A 26,342-nucleotide genomic window follows, 5' to 3' on the forward strand; every position below is an offset into this window, starting at 1 on the left:
TGTTCTTATATACAAACATACTCAAAAACAAACATACAGTTCAAAAAATAGTCTTCAAAGTTATTTTTTCCTAGCAACAAAATTTCCATCCATATCTCTGTTTTCCTGTGAAATAAAATAAACTACTAGGTGTGCAATAGACTCATTATCAGGCAGTCAGATGGCAAATGTAGAGTGTAGCTCAGAGGAAGAAAATCAGCCCAAATCAATAACATCTGTAATGGAACTCCCACTCTGAAACCCAGGACACAGGCATCCAGGGAATCAAATACCCTTCATAATGGAGAGTGATTTCAGCAACTGAACACTCATTGAAAGAAAATGGATTTCTTAAATGATAACAGAAGAAAAAAAATAGGGGAAGGGTTAAAACAGCAAGTTTGGACTAAAGTGCATAGAATTGCCATGCCCCACACCTGAAAATAAATAGAATGCTTGACTTCATTTTATCTGTGACTTTGCTATTAGGAAAGTATAGGGTATTTGCATATTTTCTTCATGATTAGTAAACAAAGATTTATTGAACACCTAATATATAGAAAACAACAGAAAGTTCTAGAGATGCAATAAAGTATAAGAAAACATATATCCTTATATATTATAAACAAGTAAGTTACAATTCTGTGAAGTCTTTGATGAATGATTTAGGGTGAATGCAGATCAATGTGGAATGAGACAGCAAAATTGTGTGGGAGATATTGGACTTGAACTGGTCCTTCAGATAACTTAAATTTCAATAATATGGGATTGCCTAAATAAATTAATTCATGTGCATTCAATGGACTATAATGACACTATTTAAATGTTTTTGACAAATGGTTAATGACTTGATAAAGTATTTAAAATTAAGTATATTTTTCTTTATTATAAATTACATCTTATAGTATTGCTATATGTGTGTATGCATATATACATGTATATGTATATAGCTACTTGTATGTATATGTGTATGCATAGGAATAAAATCAGAAATATTCCAAAATATTGATAGTATTGAGACAGAGGTGACAGTTTCTTTTTACCTTTCGGTATTTTCCAGAACTTTTCTAGTGATCACATAATTATTTCAAAAAAGGAGCTATTTAAAAATTTAACAAATAATAAAGGTATCAAACATTTTACATGTTATTTATTTATATCACATAATGATACAAATTATTGAATACCTAGCAGGGTTCCAAGTGGCTGACGGTAATACGCTAGTTGACTTCCAGACATCCCATGCCTCATCACCATAGTTTAAAAAATATTTATTAGGCATTTACTCTGTGTCACTACGTTTCTTGTTACTAGGAAGCGGTGAAAAAAAATAGACAAAATCCTTTGCCATGATGGAGCTTACATTCTAGTGGGGAGAGTTAGGTAATGATAATGAAAACAAAAAAAGTGTAGTATATCAAATGTTAAATGTACAGACAAAATAAAGCAACGAAGTGGCATGTAGAGTGCTGGGGGAGAGGTTAGGGCTGCATTTTAAAATAAGGTGTAAGGCAAGGTCTCACTGAGGGTAGTATTTGAGCAAAGATCTGAATTGTTTGAGGGAGCCAGCCAGCCAGCCAGCCTGCCAGCAGATATCTGAGGGAGGGGAAGTTCACGAATGGAAGGAAAGTAAATGCAAAGATCCTGAGGCAAGAGCTTGCTTAGTGTGTTTGAGGTACAGAAAGGAGCTAAATGCAGAGTGAAAATGGCAAGGTTGAAGTGGTAAGAGATTGTATCATGTTTTGTAAGCCATTGTAAAGAATTTGACTGTTACTCTGAGTAAAAAAAATATGCCATTGGTGGATATGATCTGATTTATTTTTCTTTCTCTTATTTTTTTAAAAGGATATAAAGATAAAGACCAGTTATAAGGCTATTGCAATAGCATGGTTTTGTGGTGGGGAGTGATGGTGGCACGGACCAGTGTAGAAGGGATAGAAATTATGAGATTTGATCAGATTCTTCATATATTTTGACATAACATATAGGAGTTGCTGAAGGAATGGACACTGTGGTATAAGACAAAGAAAGGAATCAGGGTTTACTCCAATAAATTTGTTCTATTTGGTCTGAACAATAGGAGGGATGTAGTTGCAATTTACTGAGGCTAGTGAGACTGTGAGGAAGTTGTTTTGGTCGAGATATATCATGAACCCAGTTTTAGACATTGATTTGGAAGTGCCTATTTAATATCCAGGTTGAATGAATGAGTAGACAGTTGGATAGGCAAGTATGAATTTCAGGGGAGAGGTCCCAGCTGGAGAAATACTTTTGGGAGTAGTCAGTTGGGATGGTATTTAAGAATCTGGATTTAGATAAGATCTCTGGTGGAGTGAGTGCTTATCCAGTAGAATCACAGAAGCACTGTAATATATAGGGTCACTGAAATGAGACAAAAGGACTAAGCTGGAATGGTGAGGGAGGAGGAAAGAGAACTAGGAGAGTTGAAGTCTAGAAATATTATTTTTACACTAATTTAAAAATAAACTCCAAATGACAATAACTCTTTCAAAAATGAAGTATACCTTCCTATCAGAAAACAGAAAAATAACTTGAGTCCTATAGTAGTTACTATTGTTGATATTGTTTCTACTGCTGCTTCTCCCTTTCCTCTTACACATACAATAATTTCTTCAATAAAGATAGAGTATATTGGGAAAGGACAAAATGGGAATTGATTTTTTTTTAATTTTTAAATTTTATTTTTTTTAACGTCTTTATTGGAGTATAATTGCTTTACATTGCTGTGTTAGTTTCTGCTGTATAACAAAGTGGATCAGCTATACGTATATGGGAATTGATTTTTTACCTCATGAGTATTTCATAAAAAAAAAAGACATTAGTAGACATTTTTAGAAGTATGCTTACAACTTCTTTTGATCTTGTTTGTTTTGCTTTCCAGTCTGTCAAGAAATAGTTATGAACATGTTGTAATACTAAGGTCTTGGGAGACTTGGCTTTGAGTCTTTCTATTTTGTGTCTTAATTCTTGGGAGACACTAGATTGTAAAATATAGAAAACATCTAATAATGCAGAAACCATTCATTGGAGATTAATGCGAGATCAGATTTGGGGGAAGTGTTGGGATCTTACAGTAAGATGCCAAAGACACCCTTTATTTAAATAAAATGCCATTAAAGTATTGCACGGAGACTCAGAGTAGCAATATGTACATACTTAGGTGGGTTGTGAAGACTTAAGAACATCACAATATTTATCCTGAACTGCAGCTGCATGCAGTAGAGATGTTTTGATAAACAGAAAAGCATAAAAAGCAAAAATGTTTATCCCCAGGCAAAGAGCAGGCTCAGTGATTTCCGAGCTGGTAATCAGACATCATTCTAATAGGTTAAAGGCTGGTCTGTGATAAAAGGCAAAAGGAAAACCACCACCTAAGCTGTCTGCAGGCAGAATTTAAAGGTATGTATATTTTGAAATATTTTTGAACCAAAAAACAAATGGTCTCCTCTGAATTATATTACGTAACTAATCATTATAGTTTTAGTTTAGTTTGGAAGATGTCATATTGTGCGTAATTTCTTCATAAACTTCTTTTGATTTGCATCTTTACTTAAAATTTAAAATATATTTAATAAATTAATATTAAACATACATGTTTCTCATTTCAACAAATACTTTCGATGATGAAAGCACTCCAAAAGCAAAAATGGGTGAGACTCTTTGCTTTGAAAAGACTGGGTTGGTTTTCCTCCTTGTGCTGCATAGGGACCCATGTAGCTGGATGGCCAAGAGTCGGCTTGGAAAGGGTAAGGATTCTGAGAGAGACTCTACCATTCTCTCAGTGTGCACCTTGGGCCAGTCTCTGGATTTTAAATTCAATGAGGGAGTGTTTTCTTGATATGTTATCTGGTTATCAAAAATGAGATCACCCTAGGCAGAATTGGATATAACTTGTAACAGAGAAAAACCATTGTCCCTTCTGGCAAAGCTCACATAATTCCAGGAATTCTGCCTTGCTGCTAAATGCGAGGACAATGACTGTTTACGAAGACACAGTCTCATGAAGACTATGGTGAGGCAGAAATTTGGTCATATTTATTTGTGAATTAAATAGTGAATTAAAAAGTGAAAAAAAAATCAGTCAATGAATCATGTTTTGACTTATGTAACATCTAAGGATTACTGTAATTTTGCTTTTTCTTCACCAAATTTTCAGTTTTACTGGTGGGTTGTTTGCAGGTACTATGGATACAGGTTTAATGCCTTGCAATATCAGTGGCTGTTATAGCAATTTTCTATTTATAGAGCATAGCCTGTATATGCTTGATGTTATTGATTCTGAAGAAGGTGATGGAAGTATTAACATATAGAGCTGGCTTGCCAAAAACACTGTACTGTATCTTATAGCCACATCCATTAACATGGGACTTTTTATATTCACTAAGAAGTCACAAGTAAAGAAAAGAAAATGCTATCTAGCCTTTAATCCCTTGTTTAGAAATGATCACTAAATAGCTTTAGAAAACAGTTTATACAATCAACTCTGCTAGGGTATGGGTATGGGTAGCTGGGAGTGGGAATCAATACAATTTAGAAAGGCAGGGAGAGTTGCTGATTTACAGTTATGAGTTCCAGTTGGAATATGTCGAGATTATGAGGCCAGAAGGTCATCAAGAAAGTGATACCAAGCAATAAGTTAAAAATACATGCTGATAGTTTACAAGTGGGTTTAAGAGTTGAGAAATAGATTTGGGGGATAGACTATGAATATAAATTCATCAGGTTGGGCTGCCATAAAAACATACCACAGACATGGTGGTTTATTTTCTCACAGTTCTGGAGGATGGAAGTCTGAGATCAGGGTGCCAATACGGTCAGTTTCTGGTGAGAAGTCTCTTCCTAGCTTGTAGATGGCTGCCTTCTCGCCACGTGCTCACATGGCCTTTTCTCAGTATGTATGGGTGGAGAGAGAGAGCTCTCTGGTGTATCTTCTTATAAGAACACTAATCCTATTGGATCAGAGGCCCACTCTTACATACTCATTTAACCTTGATTATACCCGTACAGGCCCTCTCTCCAGTCACATTGGGAGTTAGGGATTCAACATATAAATTGGATGGAAGGAGACAATTCAGTCCGTAACAGTAGCCAAAGGCAGGGAAGAGGTGGAATCACTGATGCTTTAAGTATAAAGAAATGAGACCCAAAGGAAGAGTCTGGCAGTCAAGAGTAATGAGGACTAAAGAAAACCATTGACTGTAGATATTAAGATGTCATAATGAGAGAAGCACTTCTGGAAGAACAAATAAGGACTTCCAAAAAGTTAGCTGTTCCATTTGCGAAAGAGAGAGGATGGTTGGGTGGGGCGGAGCAGAGGGGATACTGGTAAGACCTGTCAACCTGAACTTTTTCAGAACTCCAGAAATCAGTCAGAGTTGCATCAATCCAAGGAGTATTTATTCAAGAAAGACCTTTGAATATCATAAGAACAGAGAGCTTAGTGCACTTTGTTTTTTACCTTCTCTATATTTATCTCCCTTTCCCTACCTTCACAGTACCTATGAAAATCATCAGCCAAACATGGTAGCTATAAGAACCCATAGCCTATCAACCACTGGAAGGGTAAGACAGTTTTAGAGCTCCTTGAAAACCTTCATCCCTTAAACAATCTACATACTTAATAGAATGACCAAAATCTAGAAGACTGACAACACCAAATGTTGTTGGGATGTGGTGGAATGGGAACTCTCATATATTACTGGTGGGAATGAAAAATGGGACAGCCATTTTGGAAGATAGTTTGGTGGTTTCCTACAAAAGTAAACATACTCTTACCATGTGATCCAGCAATCATCCTCCTTGGTATTTACTCAAAGGAGTTGAAAAAATATGTACACAGAAAAAACTGTACATGGATGTTTATAGCAGCTTCATTCATAATTGCCAAGATATGGAAGCACTAAGATGTCCTTCAGTAGGTATATGGATAAATAAACAGTAGTACATTTTCCAAGACAGTGGAATATTATTCAGTGATAAAAAGAAATCAGTTATCAAGCCATGGAAAGCCAATCTGAAAAGGATACATAATTTATGATTCCAACCAGATGACATTCTGGAAAAGGCAAAACTATGGAGACATTAAAAATATCAGTGTTTTCTAGGCTTTGGGGATAAGGAGAGGGATGAATTGATGGAACACAGAAGATTTTTAGGACAGTGAAAATATTCTTTATTATACTATAATTATGGGTAATTCTCATCATACATTTGTCCAAACCCATAGGATGTACAACACCAAGAATGAATCCTAAGGTAAACTTCAGATTTTTTGTGATTATATGTATCAATGTTGGAGCACTAATGTTAACAAATGTACTACTTTTGTGGGGGATGTTGATAATATGGGAGGGTATGCATATGCAGGGACAAGGAGTAGAGGAGAAATCTCTGTACCTTCATCTCCATTTTACTGTGAACCTAAAACTGCTCAAAAAAAAAAAAAAAGCCTTAAAAAAGGTTTCATCCCCATTGAATTGTCACTATTTCACCTGTCTGGCAGATCTCTGGAAAAGCCTATTAGTAGGGCCTATCTTAATTTGACCTGAGTCAAGAGGTCATTTAGTGAGGACCAAGAACTTGGTTGAAAAAATTCAGCTGCAGTTGTTAACAATTGAGATGGTGATACCAGTTGGGAAAAACAAGAGGCTGACCAAAATCTTAAAAAGAAAACCTGAGGAATAAGAAGTCCATGGGGGGGATGTGAAACTCTCTGCCATTCCTGGAGATCCAGAAGCCCACAGCCATAAGCACAGCTGTGTGCATGCCCAGGAAGTAATTCAGAAGGTTTTATTTTCTTACCTCTGGCTGAAAGCTTTGCACAAACAGGAAGTGAAGGCTCAGATAGAGTGCATACGGCTAATTCACTTTGTTGTACAACAGAAACTAACACAACATTGTGAAGCAATTATACTCCAATAAAGATGTATAAAAAAAAATTCTGGGGTTTTATAGGCATGTCTCCAAACATACACACACACACAGAGCTCTTTTTCAAAGGTTTAGAAACTTACTGGTTCAATGCATTTAAGCAAATCCCTGTCCAATCATTGGCTGCTCACTAAACTAAGCAGAAACTTAAATGACTACACATGACAAAGAATACAGACTTTCTAGAATTAGTCTAGAAGATTCAGTAAACAGCAGCAACAAAAAACTGTCAGGATGGGGATTTGATTTATTAAATTGTAATATCAACAGCAAAAAGTATGGCCCATATACAAGTTTTAAAAAGTCAAACGAAACCATCCCTGAGGAAGCTCAGATGATGAACTCCCCCCCTCCCCACCTCCCAAAAAACCCCCTTTAAACCAGCTATTAATAATATATTAATAATATATTCACCAAGCTAAAACTATTATATAAAAACTAAAATGAAAAATTCACTAGTGGAGGGCTCCCCCGGTGGCACAGTGGTTAAGAATCCACCTGCCAATGCAGGGGACAAGGGTTCGATCCCTGGTCAGGAAGATCCCACATGCTGCAGAGCAAATAAGCCAGTGCAGCACAACTACTGAGCCTACACCTAGAGCCCATGAGCCACAACTACTGAGCTCACATTCTCTAGGGCCTGTGCTCCACAACAAGAGAAGCCACTGCAATGAGAAGCCCGTGCACCGCAACAAAGAGTAGCCCCTGCACCACAACTAGAGAAAACCCACTTGCAGCAATGAAGACAATGCAGCCAAGAAATAAATAAATTTATTTTTTAAAAAATTTACTAGTGAGGCTCAACAGCAGATTTGAACTGGCAGAAGAAGTGTAAATTCAAAGATAGATAAATTGAGATGATCCAGTCTGAAGAATAGAAAGAAGAAAGAAAAATGAGCAGAGCCTCAGAAACCTGTGAGACACCATCAAGTGTTCTAAGATGTACATAATAGGAATCCTATAAGGAGAGGAGAATGGGCCAGGAAGAATGTTTGAAGAAGTGATGGCTAAAACTTCCCAAATTTGATGAAAAATGTTAATTTACATACCAATTCCAAGTAGGATAAGCTCAAAGAATTCCATACCTACACACATTATAGTTATACTGTCAAAAGCCAAAGACAAAGAGGGAAACTTAAATGTACCAAGAGAAAGCACCTCATAATACATGCAAGGGATTCCCAGTAAGTCTTTCAGCTGCCTTGATTAGGAACCATGGAGGCCAGAAGAGAGTGGAATGACATATTCAAAGTACTGAAAGAAAAAAAAATTGTCAACCAAGAATTCTATATCCAGCCAAACAGTCCTTTAAAATTAAGGAGAAATTGGGCTTCCCTGGTGGCGCAGTGGTTGAGAGTCCGCCTGCCGATGCAGGGGACACGGGTTCGTGTCCCGGTCTGGGAGGATCCCACATGCCGCGGAGCGGCGAGGCCCGTGAGCCATGGCTGCTGAGCTTGCGCGTCCGGAGCCTGTGCTCCACAACGGGAGAGGCCACAACAGTGAGAGGCACGCGTACCGCAAAAAAAAAAAAAAAAAAAAAAAAAAAAAAAAAAAAAAATTAAGGAGAAATTAAGAAATCCTCAGAAAAACAAATTGAGAGAATTTGTCAACAGTAGACATGCTCTGCAAAATAAAGTACAAAGTCCTAACCCAAATCCACATGTAGAAATAAAGAGCACAGAAAAACAATAACTTCATACATGCATAAAAAAGACAGGAAGAACATGTTTTTGTTTGTCACTATTCTCCTATTTGACTTAAAGACAAATGTGTAAAGCAATAGTTTTAAAACTTTGTTGATGGGTTTATAATATATGAAGTTGTAACTTGTATGACAGTTTTAGCACAAAGCAGGGGAGGGGCAAACAGAGCTATATTGGAGCAAAAGTTTTTCATACTTTGAAATTGAGTTGGTATTAGTCCTAACTAGATGGTTTTAAATTAAGATGTTAATTACAAACCCCAAGGCAACTACTGAGAAAATCATTCAAAAAATATAAAGAACATCAAAGGAATTAAAATTGTACACTAGATAATATCTAGTTAACACAAAAGTAGAGAATAATGGAAGAATTGAGAAAAAAATGACATAAGGTGTATAAAAACAAAAAGCATAATGATAGATGTAAGCTCAATCTTATTGTTAATTACATTGAATGTAAATTGATTACAGATCTCAATCAAAATTAAAAATCAGAAAATAAACCACAAAGGAAATTAGAAAATACTGAGATGAGTGAAGACACCACATACCAAAAGGTACTTGATGCTGCTAAATCAGTACTTATAGCTGTAAATAACTATATTAAAAAAGAAAATATCCTTAAATCAATAACCTTTTACCTTAAGAAACCAGAAAAAAGAAGGGCAGACTAAATGGAGAGCAATCAGAAGAAGGAAAAAATAAAGGTTAGAATGGAAACAAATGGAACAGGGAATGGGAAAACACTAGAGAACATCAACAAAACTAAAATTTGCTTCTTTTAAAAGATCCAAAATTGCCAAACCTATAGCTAGAATAACCAAGGAAAACAAGAGGAGATTCAAATTACTAAAGCAAGGAATGAAAAAAGGGACATCACTGTTGACTTTGTAGAAATTAAAAGGTTTATCAGGAAATACTATTGCATCATGTATCTTTGGCTACTGTCTTTATCACAAATTTAGTGCCCCAAACAACACAGACTTATTATTTTATAGTTCTTTAGTTCCAAAGTCTGAAATGACTCTCACTGGGTTAAAAGCAAGGTATCAGCCGGGCTGCATTCCTTTCTGGAGGCTTTAGAGGAGTACCAGTTTCCTTGCTCTTTCTAGCTTCTATAGGGTGCCCACATTTCTTTGTGGCCCTCTTCCTTCTCCTCTTCCTGTGATGGAGGTATTCTCATTTCACATCAATCTGTGACCTCTTCTTTTGCCTTCCTATTCCATGTTTAAGGACCCTAGTGATTACACTGGGCCCTCCTGGATAATCCAGAATACTCTTCCTATTTTAAGGTCAGCTGGTTAGCAACTTTTATTTCTTCTGCTACCTCAATTTCCCTTTGCCATTCAAGGTAAAATATTCACAGGTTCACAGGTTCGTGGGCATCTTTGGAGGGCTGTTATTCTGCCTACCAAAATGATAAAACTGGATGCCAATGAAGTAGATAACCTAGATGAAATTGAAAAAATTCCTATAAAGATAAAAACTACTGAAACTGACTTTGGAAGAAATAGAAAAACCTGAATATATATATAACAAGTAAATAGATTTTTACTTTTGGGAAGAATTTTAAAAATTCCAACAAAGGAAAGCCTAGGTACACATAGCTTCATTGGTGATCTACCAAACTCTTAAATGAGAATTAATAATATTCCTCCACAAATTCTTTCCCTATCCCCTCCCCCAAAAAGAGTAGGAAATACTTTCCAACTTATTTTCTGAGGTCAGTGTTACCTGAAACCAAAACTGGATAGACATCACAATAAAATTAAAGGCCAATATCTCTTATGAGTATAGATGAAAAAAATCAACAAAATGTTGGCAAACCAAATCAAGAAGCATTTATGAAAGATTATACAGCATGACAAGTGGGATTTATCCCAAGAGTTTAAGGTTGATTCAACATCTGAAAATCAATCAATGTTAGTAAAAAAGCAAAAAATTACATGATCATTTCAATCAATACATAAAAGTATTTGACAAAATCCATAACATTTTAAAATTCAGGTAAACAGAAGGAGAGAGAGGGCAGTAAACTTTAAAGGAGTAAAAGAATCATAGATAAGTCCTGTGAGAAATGGAATGAAGGGAAGAAACTGAGAGAGAAATAAAAAATATAAGTGAGGGAACAGAGTTTGATCATTTTATTTCATGTGAAAAAATACAACTTTCTTTAAATACAGATACATTGCTTTGAATTGATTGATTGCTGGTATTATCAAATTAAAACTATATAATTATCCAATTTATGTACATAAGTGCTTTTCCTCCTCCGAAGTTTGCATGACATTCTAACCCAAGCCAGATCTGAGTTAGGTCTGTGCTGATTCTGTGATTAGAAAATATCAAAACTGCATATTTTCAGCCTTGACCCTCTCAGTCATGAGAGTTGGCCTGTGCCTGGCTGAAGTGTTCATGGTTTTCTCATTTGTTCAGCCCCATAGTAGTTTTTCAACCTTTGTTGAATGGTTAAAAAATTGTCACAATATTTAAAATATGTGAACTTGATTCATCTGCTTCAACAATTTGATTGTTGCCTCTAAAACTCATATCCGAGGCTGTTATTTTTTTGTCTGTTCTAGCATAAAATGTTTTGAATATTTATTATCTTATTAGAGAATTTGACTTTTATAGGTTTTGTTCCCTAGTTGCTAGAAATCTTAAGCTCCTAGAAATTCAAGAAAATATTATTGAGAGGTTCTTAGCCTTCTTTTCAGTGTATCAAAAGTACTAATAAAAGCCTACATTTACCTATCATAAGGCTACAAAGAATACCTAAGGAATCACGATCATTCGTTTAAAAATATATTCATGCAATGTGGAAATACAATGCTATAGTTAGATCCTGCTGAATAGAAGCCCTGACTGTATGTCTACCTGTCTTTCTATCTATTTATATGTTAAAACTGGAAAGCTAATGTTGTTTCAAAATCAAAATCAAAATCTTTTTTTACCAAAAGAAAAAAAAAAAAAAAGAAAAGAAAGAAAAAAAGAAATCTCTTTAAAAAAAAGAAAAAGAAATCTCTTTAAGAAAAATCTGTCTTAAAAAGGCAATATAGAAGTCATAAATGAAAGCCTTCAGATATTGCCATGCCTACCTCCTTAGGCTGGAGAAGATATGGAAAAATATATCAATATGTAAATCAAATTTTATGTTTACAGGAATGATTAGCATCTACTTTAAAAACTGACAAATATTCAGCATTATGGGTTTATTAATTATTTTTAGATTGTCATGGCAAACTTATAAATAGTACATCTTGGGCTTCCCTGGTGGCACAGTGGTTGAGAGTCTGCCTGCCAATGCAGGGGACATGGGTTCGAGCACTGGTCTGGCAGGATCCCACATGCCATGGAGCAACTAGGCCTGTGAGCTACAATTACTGAGCCTGTGCGTCTGGAGCCTGTGCTCCGCAACAAGAGAGGCCGCGATAGTGAGAGGCCTGCGCACCGCGATGAAGAGTGGCCCCCACTTGCTGCAACTAGAGAAAGCCCTCACACAGAAACGAAGACCCAACACAGCCAAAAATAAATAAATAAATAAAATTTAATAGTACATCTCAACTAGTATCTTTTGTTTGCATGTAAAGATTTCTAGGTGTGGTGTAGTTTTTTTTTGCCTGTGTCCAGTGGTAATGAATAATTATCAAAAATGGTTCCCCAAATCCAAAGAGATAAGTTTAAAATAAAAACATCATCATAAGTTAAAATAAAAACATCACCCAAAAATGGGTGATGAGAGTTAATGTATGCATGCTAGAAAATATTCTAAGCATTTTTCTTTCCTTGTGAACTCAGGAAGTCATTACAGCCACTCTATTATCAAATGAGATAGGAAGGACCAGAGAGGTAAAGGAGCATGCAGAGGTTTGTAGCTAGTAAGTGGCTGAACTGAGATTTGAATCCAGACAAGCAGGGCTTCATTCATAACCATTATAGTACACTGAAATTTTTTCTTTTCTTTCATTTAGACAAAACATCTCTCATTCCTCTTTCCTCTCAACTTTACCAACATCCCCGAAGTAAATGCATTAAAAATAGGTTAAGAATGTATTCTTTTAGGAAAAGTATATCTAGATTTTATGGCTTTAAAATTGTTGGAGGTCATTCACATGCTTCCATTTTTTCCCTGTCTGGCATAACAGACACATAGTTAATGCTTACATTACTCAGATAGATGAGCAAGTTCAGACATTTTTAAAAGAAATATTATGTGAAAGTTGGACTCAAATGTAGCAAGACTGATCTCTCATTCTGCACATGAAAATTAATCTCATTATTACCATGGCTGTAGAAATAGTAGATTTTTTTTTTTTTTTGCGGTATGCGGGCCTCTCACTGTGTGGCCTCTCCCGTTGCGGAGCACAGGCTCCGGACGCGCAGGCCCAGCGGCCATGGCTCACGGGCCTAGTTGCTCCGCGGCATGTGGGATCTTCCCGGACCAGGGCACGAACCCGTGTCTCCTGCATCGGCAGGCGGATTCTCAACCACTGCGCCACCAGGGAAGCCCGAAATAGTAGATTTTTAAAGGACACCACTGATTGTAGCAGTATCTTTACATTTAGCTTCTGCAAAGAATTACATTTGATACAATTTTAAAGTATAAAATCATCTTGTTTAAAACTTGTTTAGGGACTTCCCTGGTGGCACAGTGGTTAGGAATCCACCTACCAATACAGGGGACACGGGTTCGATCCCTCACCCGGGATGATCCCTCATGCTCCAGAGAAACTAAGCCCATGCACCACAGCTACTGAGCTTGCACTCTAGAGCCCGTGAGCCACAACAACTGAGCCCGCGTGCTTCAACTACTGAAGCCCTCGTGCCTGGGGCCCATGCTCCACAACAAGAGAAGCCACCTCAATGAGAAGCCCGTGCACTGCAGCAAAGAGTGGCCCCTGCTTGCCGCAACTAGTGAAAGCCTGCCTGTAGCAACAAAGACCCAATTCAGCCAAAAATAAATAAATAAATAAATAAATAAATAATTTAAAAAAAAACTTGTTTAAAAATCACCCTGCTTCTTTGAGACTGAAGACATTATTCATGGAAGTGAGGTTATATTGTTGGCAATATGTTATTATCCCATTTAAAGGACTATGGATGTGTGTGTACTTAATTTTAATAAATTTATTTAGCAATTATGGTTAATGGTAAGGTATAAATTATTTTTGTATTACTACCAAGATTATGAATATGAAATTTAGCTTTAGAAAATACATACTACTATTAACAGTTTTTATTGTATGTATTCAGAATGGTGATGAAACAATTTTCTACAAAGAATAACCATTCTTTTAGATCTTTAGAGCTATTGATACCATCCACATATGTACCACAAATAAAGTGAATTGAGGTTTTGTTTTGTTTGCTTATTTGTTTTTAATCCCAGTGCTTTTGCTCTGCTCACATTTGCTCTATGACAAATAAAAATTTCTGAACTTGGAACTAAGGATGTGGTTTATAACCAAACTTGAACAAAGATTACTGGTCCGTCTGATTATTTGACTCGTTTTCTTATCATCATTCTTAAATGAATACATAAACATGTTTTTATTTAAAATATGCCATATGCAAGATATTATAACATGTAAGCTAACTTAATTCTCAGACGTAAATCTTCATTTAAAAAAGCACTAAGTTAATGTATTTTCTCATTTTAAACCACAGTGTGATTGTATATTTGTATTACTGGGCAGTAATAGCAACAGCATGTGATACTCGGTGGTTATTGCCTTCTCTCTTCAGTGCTAAATATTGTGGATTTATCATATTTAATAATAACCATCGGTAAAGTAAGGGATATAATTTATATCCATTTACAAATACTCAACTGATACTTACGGAATTTAACTAACTTGCTCACGGGCATACCAGGAGGAAGCACAGGGCCAGATTTTAAATTGAAGACTTCTTACTCTAGAACCTCTGTATTTAACCTGTTTTGAACTCTGAAAGAATTTCATAAAGCAATATGCTTTTTTTTTTTTTTTTCCTTTGCAGTATGCGGGCCTCTCACTGTTGTGGCCTCTCCCGTTGCGGAGCACAGGCTCCGGATGCGCAGGCCCAGCGGCCATGGCTCACGGGCTTGGTCGCTCCGTGGCATGTGGGATCTTCCCGGACCGGGGCACGAACCCGTGTCTCCTGCATTGGCAGGCGGACTCTCAACCACTGCGCCACCAGGGAAGCCCCAGCAATATGCTTTTGAACATGCAGCTTTCGTGCTTTTACGTGGATAAACCTGGGAATGTTAAGTAGTTGGGAAAATACCATTTCTGTATCAGCTACAGTCAGTTCATCTCCTACCATCCCACTTCCTTGGCATTGCTGATTCCCAACTCCTACTCTCCCCTCTTTGTATTCTCTCCACGCCAAATCCTGGGGGAAAACTCACGAAAGCACCTGGGAAAAGAAAAGAGGAAAGATGAGGTAGTAGAGGAGAGCAAATTACTAGAGTCTCCTCATTCAGTCTTTGCTTCCTTTGGGCATCAACAAAGTGATACAAAGTGTAGGTACAAGGATGAAAAGGCAAAGGGCCAGTGTTCAGAGGTTTCACAACCTGTAATTAATGCGGCAATTGCTGACTGCAGTTCTGTCCATGTTAACTACTGCCTTTTATTGCAGTCCTGCCCGTCTTCTGTCCTGAAATGCCTAAAATATACCGAACCCAGTTTTTCTCTAAGATGTAGCTGAGTCTTAATTCATTCTCTAATGTACAAAAGCCCACTACAAAATTTATCTATTATTTAGCTTTCACTATCTTATAAAGAAAAAATAGGTTAGGACTAAAACGGAGCTGTTTTCTTCTAGAATCCCTTTAAGTAATTTGTGTGAGACACCTTCATTAAAAACTCAAGGGCCTAAGCATATGCTTCAGGAAAATATACCTTGTAGAGAATTTGTGAAAACAAGTGGTGCAGTTCCTTTGTGAGTTATAGAGGGTACTCCTTTTTGAAATAAAAGTGAGAATTTAACATTAATTCATTCAGTTTACTGTGAGCCTAACATGAACCAGATACTGTTCTAGGCACTAGGTCTCAAAGTGAACAACGTTAAAGGCCTTGGCTTTTTTGGTTCACTGAAGAAAAGAAAGAGTCTAACCCAGGAACTAGAGGAACCAAGAAACACTTTTGAGGTTTTAAATTAATCTGAAGCCCCAGACACACAGCCCCCGCTACTCTTCTGGGATATCCAGACCCCTTGTCAAAACCAAAGGGACTTCCCTTTGTGGCTTTTATGAGTTTCCATTTCTAATGGAGACAGGGGAAAAGTTCTTCATATGTGTGGAATAAATGCTTGACATCCCTACTAAGGGCTTTGAATTTGTCTTCCCATAGAAGTTTGACAGTTCTCTTCATAGTCAATGGATATTGCTGCCTGCTCCAATAATATTATGACTTAAGTAGATTCTGTGAGTCAACAGAGATGTGTGTAGGTTTATATATAAACCTACACACACAAAGACACAACCTCAAATAAATGAGTGCAGATATATTCCTATTACTCTTGGAAACATATATTCAGAAGCAAATATTACATAAAATCGGTCCACATTATTAATTGATGAATAATTGCATGTTCTATGCTTCCTGATTGTGACCAGCTGACCTCCTTGAGTGCTTTCTGCCAGGACTCTTCCCATCATTACCAGTTACATGCTGCTCTCGGACTGCACCTTGTTAGTTTGCATTTCTTGTCTTTGCCAGATTGTCGTCCCTGTTAAGCTCTATCATTTTGCCTGAACCATGTTTTCCGAGTTCATATTAAAAGGAACCTCCTATGTAAAATACTTCCCCCCACTATCTGTAACCTCCCCTCGTGTGAATAATCATAAAATTCTGTCTGCATTTATTTCACGGTACAAATATACCATTTGGTGTAATAGTTTTGTCATTCTCTTAAACCCAGCATGCTCTCCATTTCACCATCATACCAGTTATTTAAAGGCAAGAATTGAGTTTTAAATATCTGAATATTCCTTCAAAGTACCTAGTACAGATCACATACTTTGGTGAACACAGCTGGTTCATAAACTGGGCTACCTTATTCTCCAACATCTCAGTAAACACATGATTCTGAAATACACAATGCACTTGATGGACATGGCTTTCGAATCCTTCCTACTATCTTCTTTATTTCTGTTTGTAGCACACTGATGTATTTGAGACTGCTGCTGGGTTTTCATATTATCATTATTAAATAATCAGTGTAAGGATCCAAGCGGGTTGTCTTTTTCCCTTTGACTGTGACCGTGACAGAGTTGTTAAATGTCATTGATTGACACTGCAGATTTGAAATGTATTTAAAGGTAGAAAGCTTTGTTGGCAGAAATTCACCTGTGTAAATAATACATCATAAGTAGCACCCTGCATAGTTTTCCTTGACTTTTGGTGTGTATGGATAGACCTTTAATCTATGGCTTTCATTCTTGTTTACAATGTATATCAAATCATGAACATACTCCTTTTTGAAAAATAAAGTGTATCTAGCACATGATACCTGCCCCTGTTCTAATCTTTTCTAATCTATAAAAACATGAGATGTTTTCAAACCAAATATTGAGTCTATCTGACCAGAAAATGGAGATTTATTTTTTAAATAAAAGTGTGTGTTGATGGGTTTTATGGTACGCAGTTTAAACTGCTTTCCAGCCATTAAATATGGACACTTAAATACATTTTGGGCTTAGCCATCAGCTTTTAGTGGCATCAGACTTTCTATTTTGACCTTTTATTTGCACAAATATTATTAAACACAGCCAACAGTGACAGAATTAATTCATTGATATAAAACTCATTTGTCACAGAATTTGACAGATTTTTACAATACCAGTATGAGGCTAGGAGTTTTCATTTCAATACTGAACTTGGTGTTGCATAGATGAATAGTAAAAATGATTCTTTTCTGAAAAAAAAATCAATTTTAGTTGGTACAGATCATATAGATCATTGTTTTATACCCACTTTTCTTAGTACTGTTATCTTGGTGAATTAGATCAAATTTAGAAAAGGTTGGTTTACTTTTAAAAATAAATCCAGCCTTAACCTGCATATCTCTGGTAACACAAAGTAGTTATAAGACCAGTTCTTTCATACTGGTCCTGTGTTGTGACTCTCATGGTATCTTTATTTCTCTCTACAGATTTGATCCCCTTAGATAATCTTTGTATTCTCCGGTCAGATTGGCTGTGAGAACTGGTCTGATTAGCTTTGCTAATTAGAATCAATGTAATTGTTTCACATTGTTCTTTTGGGCAATTAAAAAGCATGTGCAGGGCTTCCCTGGTGGCGCAGTGGTTGAGAGTACGCCTGCCGATGCAGGGGACACAGGTTCGTGTCCCAGTCCGGGAAGATCCCACATGCCGCAGAGCGTCTGGGCCCGTGAGCCATGGCCGCTGAGCGTGCGCGCCCCGAGCCTGTGCTCCGCAACGGGAGAGGCCACAACAGTGAGAGGCCCAAGCACCGCCAAAAAAAAAAAAAAAAAAAAAGCATGTGCAGGTTAGGAAGCACGTATTTTATTACAGTTGTTAGTCCGTGACTACAAGTTTGAAATATACAAATTGTACATTTTATAACTGGAAAGCAAGTTAAAGGCCACTCTAACCTGCTAATGGTTTTGTAAAAATCAAAAGTGTTTAAACACTTAGTCTTATAACTGTTTAATCCTGAACACAATTAAATTTTTGATAACTGTTATTTTCTCACTGGTGATATTAATCCCAGCATTTAGTCTATGACATACTTTCTAATCTTTATATTTCAAATACCTGGACATTATCTTTAGCTCTTTTGAATATGTTTGCTATTAGAACTTTATATGAACTAATCGCAAACCTTCAAGATATTCCTGAGGAGTAGTGAAAAAGGTTGGCCAAATATTTCACTGTTAAATATAACGGAAAGATACTGGGTTAAAGGAAATTAATCAGGTTTGTTTACCACAAGTGTCCTCAGAGCCTTTATATGTTAATGTACTTTGAGATACATGCAGCGGGGATTCATAGGCTATGCTCCCCCTTTTTTAACTTAGAACATCTCACTGGACTAGTGCTGTGCTGTATTCACTTTGCTGAATTATATTTTAGTGCTTGATATCTTACACAGCATCTTTCAAACACATTTCCCTTGATGAGTTATGGATTTTTTTGGAGTCTGATGGCTAGATTAGATGATTTATGACAGTAACTCTAGGAGTGTGCACGAGAAAACTCAATATTTTTGAATCATATGAGTAAAATTCATTTGAAGTGGCAAGAATAAGGATCATTAACTTATTAACCATGGGGAAAAGCTGGAAAACTGATAATGTCACCTGCTCAGAAGTTATATTCCATTCACTGTTTTGGACCACGCCTATGTCGTTAACTTCTTTAAATTAGAGTATTAACACTTTAACCAACTTCCCCCTTGTTTCAGGGTTAGTGCTTACTCTCTGCTTGACTGTCTTCAGGCATTAAGGGTTAATAATAATTATCCATGACACAGTGAGCTTTGTGCCTGAGGTGATTTGTTACACTTTCATAATTGAAATTATTAATTATATTATTTTCTACGTCTTATGTTTTTCTACTCTCTATTCTTGTTAAAAGTGTGTATGCATTACTTTTTATAACCTGAGAAATGAAACACATTCATAGATCTCTTTTCTAATTTAACACAAAGTCTACCACATCTTTGCATTAATCAGTCATCGATATTTAGAAATTAGTTGATAATACAAAATATAAGAGAAATAAATTAGAATTTTTACAACATTTTAGAAATTTAGTGTCAAAATGTTTTAATCTAATTTAATTGATTTGTTTTTATTACAGTTGACTTGTGGATAGTTTTTCTTAAATTTTTTTACCAATACAAATTTACTGTTTTACCTAAATGATGGTATTATGTCCTTGACCTAGGAATGATTTTTAAATGCTATCCCTCTTTATACTGTAGTCTAAAGGCTAAAGTAAGTGTTGACTCTAAATTTACCAGTAAGAACATGAAATATTGCCAAGGTTAAAGGAAAGTTGAAAGAACATCAGCTAGGCTAGTTGTAGTCAATCTCTGACTTCCCTTGTGTACTAGAAGACCAATCAAATGTGCTTCCTGGAGGTTTTTACAAAGCTGATGGAGAGTTTGCTGCCCACACATCTTTTCAGAAATAAACATGAGTTTTTAAATGTCTGTTAAGGGCACCATAAAAAGAGATTATCCTTTTCATGAACTATCAGGGAGAAATAAGTACTTTGTTGGAAATAAATATTTTGTCTATAAAATACACTGTCCTCTCAATTATTTACTATGACCATGTAATCACAGAACCATGGAACACACAAGTAGTGCTTTAAGACTATGGATTCCATTCTTTTGCCTCCAAGAGACACCTGGTAACAAAATAATTATTCCTTTCTTAGTCTTCCTCTTCCTCTTCCCCTCCTCTCTCTCTCTCTCTCTCTCTCTCTCTCTCTCTCTCTCTCTCTCTCTGTCTGTCTGTCCTGTCTGTCTGTCTGTCTGTCTGTCTCTTTCTCTCTCGGTTGACTGAGGAAAGTAGATAATAACACATTGAGAGAATAGCTCAGTAAATAAAAATATTCTTTGCTGAAAGGAGGTTATAGTGCCGGAACTTGGCTTCTTTTAGAAGACAAGCCTTGTGTGAGTCTCCCTATTAAGCAGAGATGGATTCAGGCTGCTCAGGGGAAGCGCAGCCAGAGGCCTGGGGGACAGCCCAGAGTATTGGAAGGTGATAGAAAAACTTCAGAAAAAGTGGTGTGTTTTCAAAGGAAACTCAAATACTATGAGAAAATTAGGGGTTGGAGTTGTAGAAATTGATCCAAGTTCTCATAAGTATCAAGAGCTAGAGCTATAAATTCAATTCTTTTTTTAAAAAAATTCCAAAACAGATGGTCCTTCTGAAAATTTACTATGTGTAGGCAGAAAAGACTGAAAGAATAAAGGACATAAAGAGGACAGAGGGAGGAGTTGTCTTTATGGGGGCAAAGTTTATTTGATAAGAGAGATGACTGAAACATTAGGGCTGAGCGTAAGTACCAGAAACATGACTTTAGAAATTAAACATGGAATTTCCATAGTATAGCAGTGAGGGTAAATCATGTGATTCCTGGCTGCCATGGCTGCCTTCTGCCTCCAGACATATTTTGTTTGTTTAGCAAAAGTGATTTGGTTTGATTTTTGGTTTCTTTTTGTTCTTAAATTGAATCATTACCTACATTTACAAACTAGGAGATTATACCCAAAAGTCTTTATTTCCTGCCACTTTTGAAAAGTCTTAAATTGGCAAGGCTTAGTCTTATTCTGTGTGGCCACAATTTTCCATAGAGATGATGAGCAGCTAACTCCCTTCAGACAGGACATGCATTCTTCCCTTCATCCAGGGACTCACCGCACCCTGCTTCAGACACTTAACATTCCTTGCTTGGCATATGTAGGCATTTGAATTTTTAAATTTTGAAAAAGTGAGTAATGATCTGATTTTACATTATAGAATAGAAGTCATTCCACATGTATTTATTAATTACCAGGCATGCATTGGGTGCTGATCTCGGACCTAAAATATAGTGCAGTGAAGAAACCAGAAAAGTTCCTCCATGGAGATTCTATTCTAATGTAGATGGCAGGCAATAACTAGTATAATCAGCTAAAATATATAGTGTGTTGGTGATAAGTGCTAAGGAGAAAATAAAGCTGGAAAGGTGACAGGAAGTATCACTGGGTTACTATTTTAGACAGGGTAGTTAGGGAAAGTCTTATTGAGAAGGTGAGATTTGTGTAAGAACTTAAAGAAAACTATCCCTGTGACACTGAGGGGAGAGTGTTCCAGGCAGAGAAAAAAAATCAAGGACAGATGCCTGAATGGATTTGCTAGTGTGTTAAAGGAACTTTAAAGAGGCGTGTGTGTGTGTGTGTGTGTGCGCACACATGTGCATGCGCGTGGGTGGGGGGTTGCATAGAGTGAACCAATAAGAGCGGTAACAAGGGTTTGGATCTGAAATGCCTTATAAATTGTTAGCAGTCCAACTTTCACTCTGAATATGAACTGTATGTCCATAAATATTAGGCCCTAAAGGAGTTGCGTTTATGCCAAACTTGCTCTAAGCTACAAATATTCCCCAATTCTCTGAAATAAAAGTAATGGTAACCTGTGCTCTTTACCTAGATACTCCATTGCAATAGATTGCTTGGAAGAAAGGATGCAGGTTGGACAAACAGATAAGAGAATCAGAATGGTTAGATGCTAACCCTGATCCTCTTTTGATTGTTGAGTAATGTTCCAGTTATTCATTCATTGCCTCTCAGCTTCAAATCCACCCTTCATTACCTGCTCAGCTATAGTAGAGTTAGATCCTTTAAGCATTTTTCCTTTGCAGTAAACACAAAATTAAGCTTTGTCAGTAGAGGGTGCTAAAGCAGCATAGCAGAAGGAAGAGTGTTTCCCTTACTGGTTCTGGTGTGAATCTGTTTTGCTTCTTGCTTTTAGTGCAAGAATGCTGGTGTAGGAACATACAGCGGTACCCTGCTTCAATCCTACACCAGAGCATGCAATCTGATGCACCATCTTGCTGTAGCTCTCCCAGTGGGATACCGTGTGTAGTAGTTCTCTTGCTGCTCTGCTGGTGAGCAGGCTCTAATACCCTGACTCCTTCAGTGTGCCCACCTTCCAGCCTTGACCAGCCTGCACTCCAAAAGATATTTCCTGCTTGCCTAGCAACTGTAGACCAGCTCTGGCCTGGACAACTCAGCGAACTTCTCCAATTAGACCTAATTCCAGACTTGGAGAGGTCTCTTCACCTGTCCAAGCTGTACCTTCCTCAGGTACTCTCCCTCAGCTCTAGAGTTTTTTCCTGAGCTCTCATTACACCTTTATATTGAACTTATACTTAATAACTCTTTGTTATTTAATAATTTAAATATCATTTCATTTGTATTTACTGTATATCATAATTCTTGGTATTAACTTTTGCCTGTTCAAATCATGGTATGGTTTCTGACCTGATTGGACCCTGAATGATACAGGTGGTAGAGCAAAATATTAATTCTGAAACTTACAGACACATGTTTATTTTTTCAGTATTCTCAGGGACGCATCAAGTTGAACAAGTCAGCCAAAGCATTACTTGACTTGCAGTTATCAGAGAACTCAAGAGTGAAACTAGCATGACAGGTGGGGTAAGAGAGGCAACTGATAGAGGTGCAAAGCACTCTTGACTAGCAAAGTGAACTTAATAAGGAATAGAAAGATACGGTTTAATTCAGGGACATGCATATTTATTGAGCAATTTTTACATGCAAAACAACTGTGTCACTTGCTCTGAAACTTACAGTGATTTTATTCACTATATATATTTGTTGAGCAACAGTTAAGTGCTGGCACCAGATAACTTCTGGGTAATTCCTAGGATAACCACATAGTGTAGACAGGGAATTTCTACCTTTCAAGTAACTTAGAGTCCTATGTGGAGGGAGGGGTCAGGGGGAGACAAGGAGGGAGGGAGGGAGAGAACATGGGTGGGGAGGGGTGGGGAAGAAACACACACACACACACACACACACACACACACACACAGAGTCACATCATGATGTGATAAGACTTGTGATGGGGGTGATAGAGAAGTAATAGAAAGGTCAAGTATATCAGTCATGGAGAGGTAGAGATGTTTTCAGTGTGAGCAACCTTTCAGTTAAGGACCCCAGTCTATAGATATTGCATTGTTATCTTTATGTATAACACTAAATCTCCATAAGTTAATTTCTGAGACCACTTAGTCTCATTTCAAGACTTAGACACTTTGACCTACCACTTACTTTTCTTGAACAATAATTTACTGAATCACCTGGTAGTCGAATAATGAAGTCAACTTCTTAGATGCTACTCAACACTCATGGAATAATTTGCTGGCCAGATTCTGCTAATTAGAGGAAAATAATTAATTCACAAATTGGAAATACCATGCTAATCACAAACAGTCAAACTTTAATAAAACATTAGGGCAGGAAAAGCACCCAATAATTTTATTTCATCAATAAGCCATGTATATCCAGGGCATACATTTACATATGGTTAAAATGTGTTAGCACAGATTCAAAACAGCATACCTTTGTTTAAGTACTGCCTCTTTTAAATAATAAGGACTTAAACCCATCCAACATTGTAATTTAAATTGCAAATAGAAAAACACAGAGGATCTATTTATCTGAATCTGTATGGTCTTAAACATCAGTGCTGGTAACTGCTTTTCATTTAACAATATTTTTGTCCATCATATAAATAATACATTAGGATATGAAACTGCCCACCTGTGCTGTACATGTTTATTTTTCATTATGTTTTCTTGGGAAGTTTGGTTCCGAAATATTTATTAGTATGAACTCATCGAGTTGTTTTATCCTTCAAGAGTACGTTGAAATCTTAATCCTGTTCTTTTGAGACTCATTGAGCCCTGGAATTAATATGGTAGCTGAAATAGGGGAAAGTTTAAACCACACTTCTTTGGCACAGGATCAATGGATCTGTTCCACTGTAAACGTTGGTTCAGTCAAATTAGCCATCTGTCTCTGATGAATTTAAACAGTAATGTGACACATTTTAGTACTGTAACAAGCTTTTGCTTATTTTTAAGTTTTTACAGTGAGAAGGTATCAGTGGATAATAGTAGGCTCCAGGCTTCCTCTTCAGAGGAATTCTTGAATTGCACTGTTGCATCCCTCTTCCATATCAACAGCTGTTGCAATTTGTTACAGCTGCACATTTGAAGGAACTTTCGTTTCTAGATTCTACAGTTCTTAAATTCTTTCTTAAATTCTTCTACAGTCACTTGACCTCTTTTCAAAGTCTTTTTTCTTTGTGGATTAACCAATTTAGTCTGCCGTTCTTCCGTGGAGTGGTTATAAGCTTTAGCTACATGCTTAGAGTTAGTGGCATACTTAACGTTCGAATAGACACAGAAGGTGTCTGTTTCTTTTGTTATATGACTAACTTTGGGGCAAGATCATATATTTAGGGGAATTAGATCACTGAAATGCCTTGATGGCCAAGCTATATGGAATATTCATGCTGAGCTGTCAATATTGTTGGTGGTGTAAATAAAAGCCTTTTACTTCTTACAAAGAAGTTATTAGTAATTCTAGATTGTCTTGCTGGAAAAGTTTCACATTATTACAAACTCTCAATTATGTCTCACAATGCTGTGGATATATTCTGGTGTTTATTCTTCACCACCACTGTTTCAACTGGTATGATTATTGACTAGTGTGATCAACTAGTTAATGGAGTACTTGTGAACTCTCAGTCTGAGTAATAAAACACTTGGAAACTCCCATCTGCTTTAGCAATGTAAAGCTCACAAGAACTTTCACACTTCACAATAGACATAAGACAATTATTACTTTTTTGTATGTGCTAATGTTGACATCACATCTGTACACACAATGCCCAAGGCTATAGATGTGCTCTATAAATATTGGACCAACAGCTGGAGGGGAAACATATGTCTTAGTTCATTCAGGCTGCTATGACAAAATACCATAGATTGGGTGAATTAGAAACAACAGAAATTTATTTCTCATAGTTCTATAGGCTAGGAAGTCCAAGATCAAGGCCCCAGCAGATTTGGTGTCTGGTGAGGACCTGCTTCCTGGTTCATAGACAGCTGTCTTTTGCTGTTCCCTCACATGGTGGAAGGGGCAAGGAAGCTCTCTAAGGTCTCTTTCATAAGGGCACTAATCCCATTCATGACCCTCATGACCTAATCACCTTCAGATACCATGATATTGGGGAGTAGGTTTCAACATACGAATTTGGGGGAACACAAACATTCAGTCTATGGAGACATTTAAATTTGTTTTAATAATGCATTTGTATGTATTTTATTTGGTAATTTTTATTTGCTTAACTGTTTTTATGGTAGCTTAAAGTATGGCCCCTAATTCTTCCCTGTGCCCTGTGTCCAAGCCCTTGCCCTTTGTCTTGTGTCTTTGCAGTTCTTCCAACTAGAGTTAGAAATCCATTTCCTGATTTGGGTTTAGCCACGTTATATGCTTGGATCAATGGGATGTTAACAGAGCTTGGGAGTGGTTTGTTATGCATTATTTTTATGGCTAAAATTTTGCCTGACACCGTAGCTTTTTTTTTTTTTTTTTTTTTTTTAACATCTTTATTTGAGTATAACTGTTTTACAATAGTGGGTTAGTTTCTCCTTTACAACAAAGTGAATCAGTTATACATATACATATGTTCCCATAACTCTTCCCTCTTTTGTCACCCTCCCTCCCACCCTCCCTATCCCACCCCTCTAGGTGGTCACTAAGTACAGAGGTGAACTCCCTGTGCTATGCTGTAGCTTCCCACTAGCTATCTAATTTACATTTGGTAGTGTGTATATGTCCCTGCCACTCTCTCACATCATCACAGCTTACCCTATTACTCAGCCATAAAAAGAAATGAAACTGAGTTATTTGTAATGAGGTGGATAGACCTGGAATCTGTCATACAGAGTGAAGTAAGTCAGAAGGACAAAAACAAATACCGTATGCTAACACATATATATGGAATCTAAAAAAAAAATGTCATGAAGAGATTAGTGGTAGGAGGGAATAAGACACCGTAGCTTTTAATGTGTATATGCATTGACTTTAGAACTATTGTTTTGGAAGTAAAAGAATATGAAAAATTTCCGTCGACATCTATCTCATGTTTACTTGTCCTCTTTTTTTGT

At 36.8% G+C, this 26,342-nt stretch overlaps 1 protein-coding gene across 2 annotated transcripts in view; it reads left to right on the forward strand.

The window, feature by feature from the left end:
* The window catches only part of MDGA2 (MAM domain containing glycosylphosphatidylinositol anchor 2), an 819,485-nt gene that overhangs the window by 106,121 nt on the left and 687,022 nt on the right, over window positions 1–26,342 (forward strand). The window lies entirely within an intron of this gene.

This window comes from Kogia breviceps, chromosome 3 (assembly GCF_026419965.1).
Source record: "Kogia breviceps isolate mKogBre1 chromosome 3, mKogBre1 haplotype 1, whole genome shotgun sequence".
NCBI lineage: Eukaryota > Metazoa > Chordata > Mammalia > Artiodactyla > Physeteridae > Kogia > Kogia breviceps.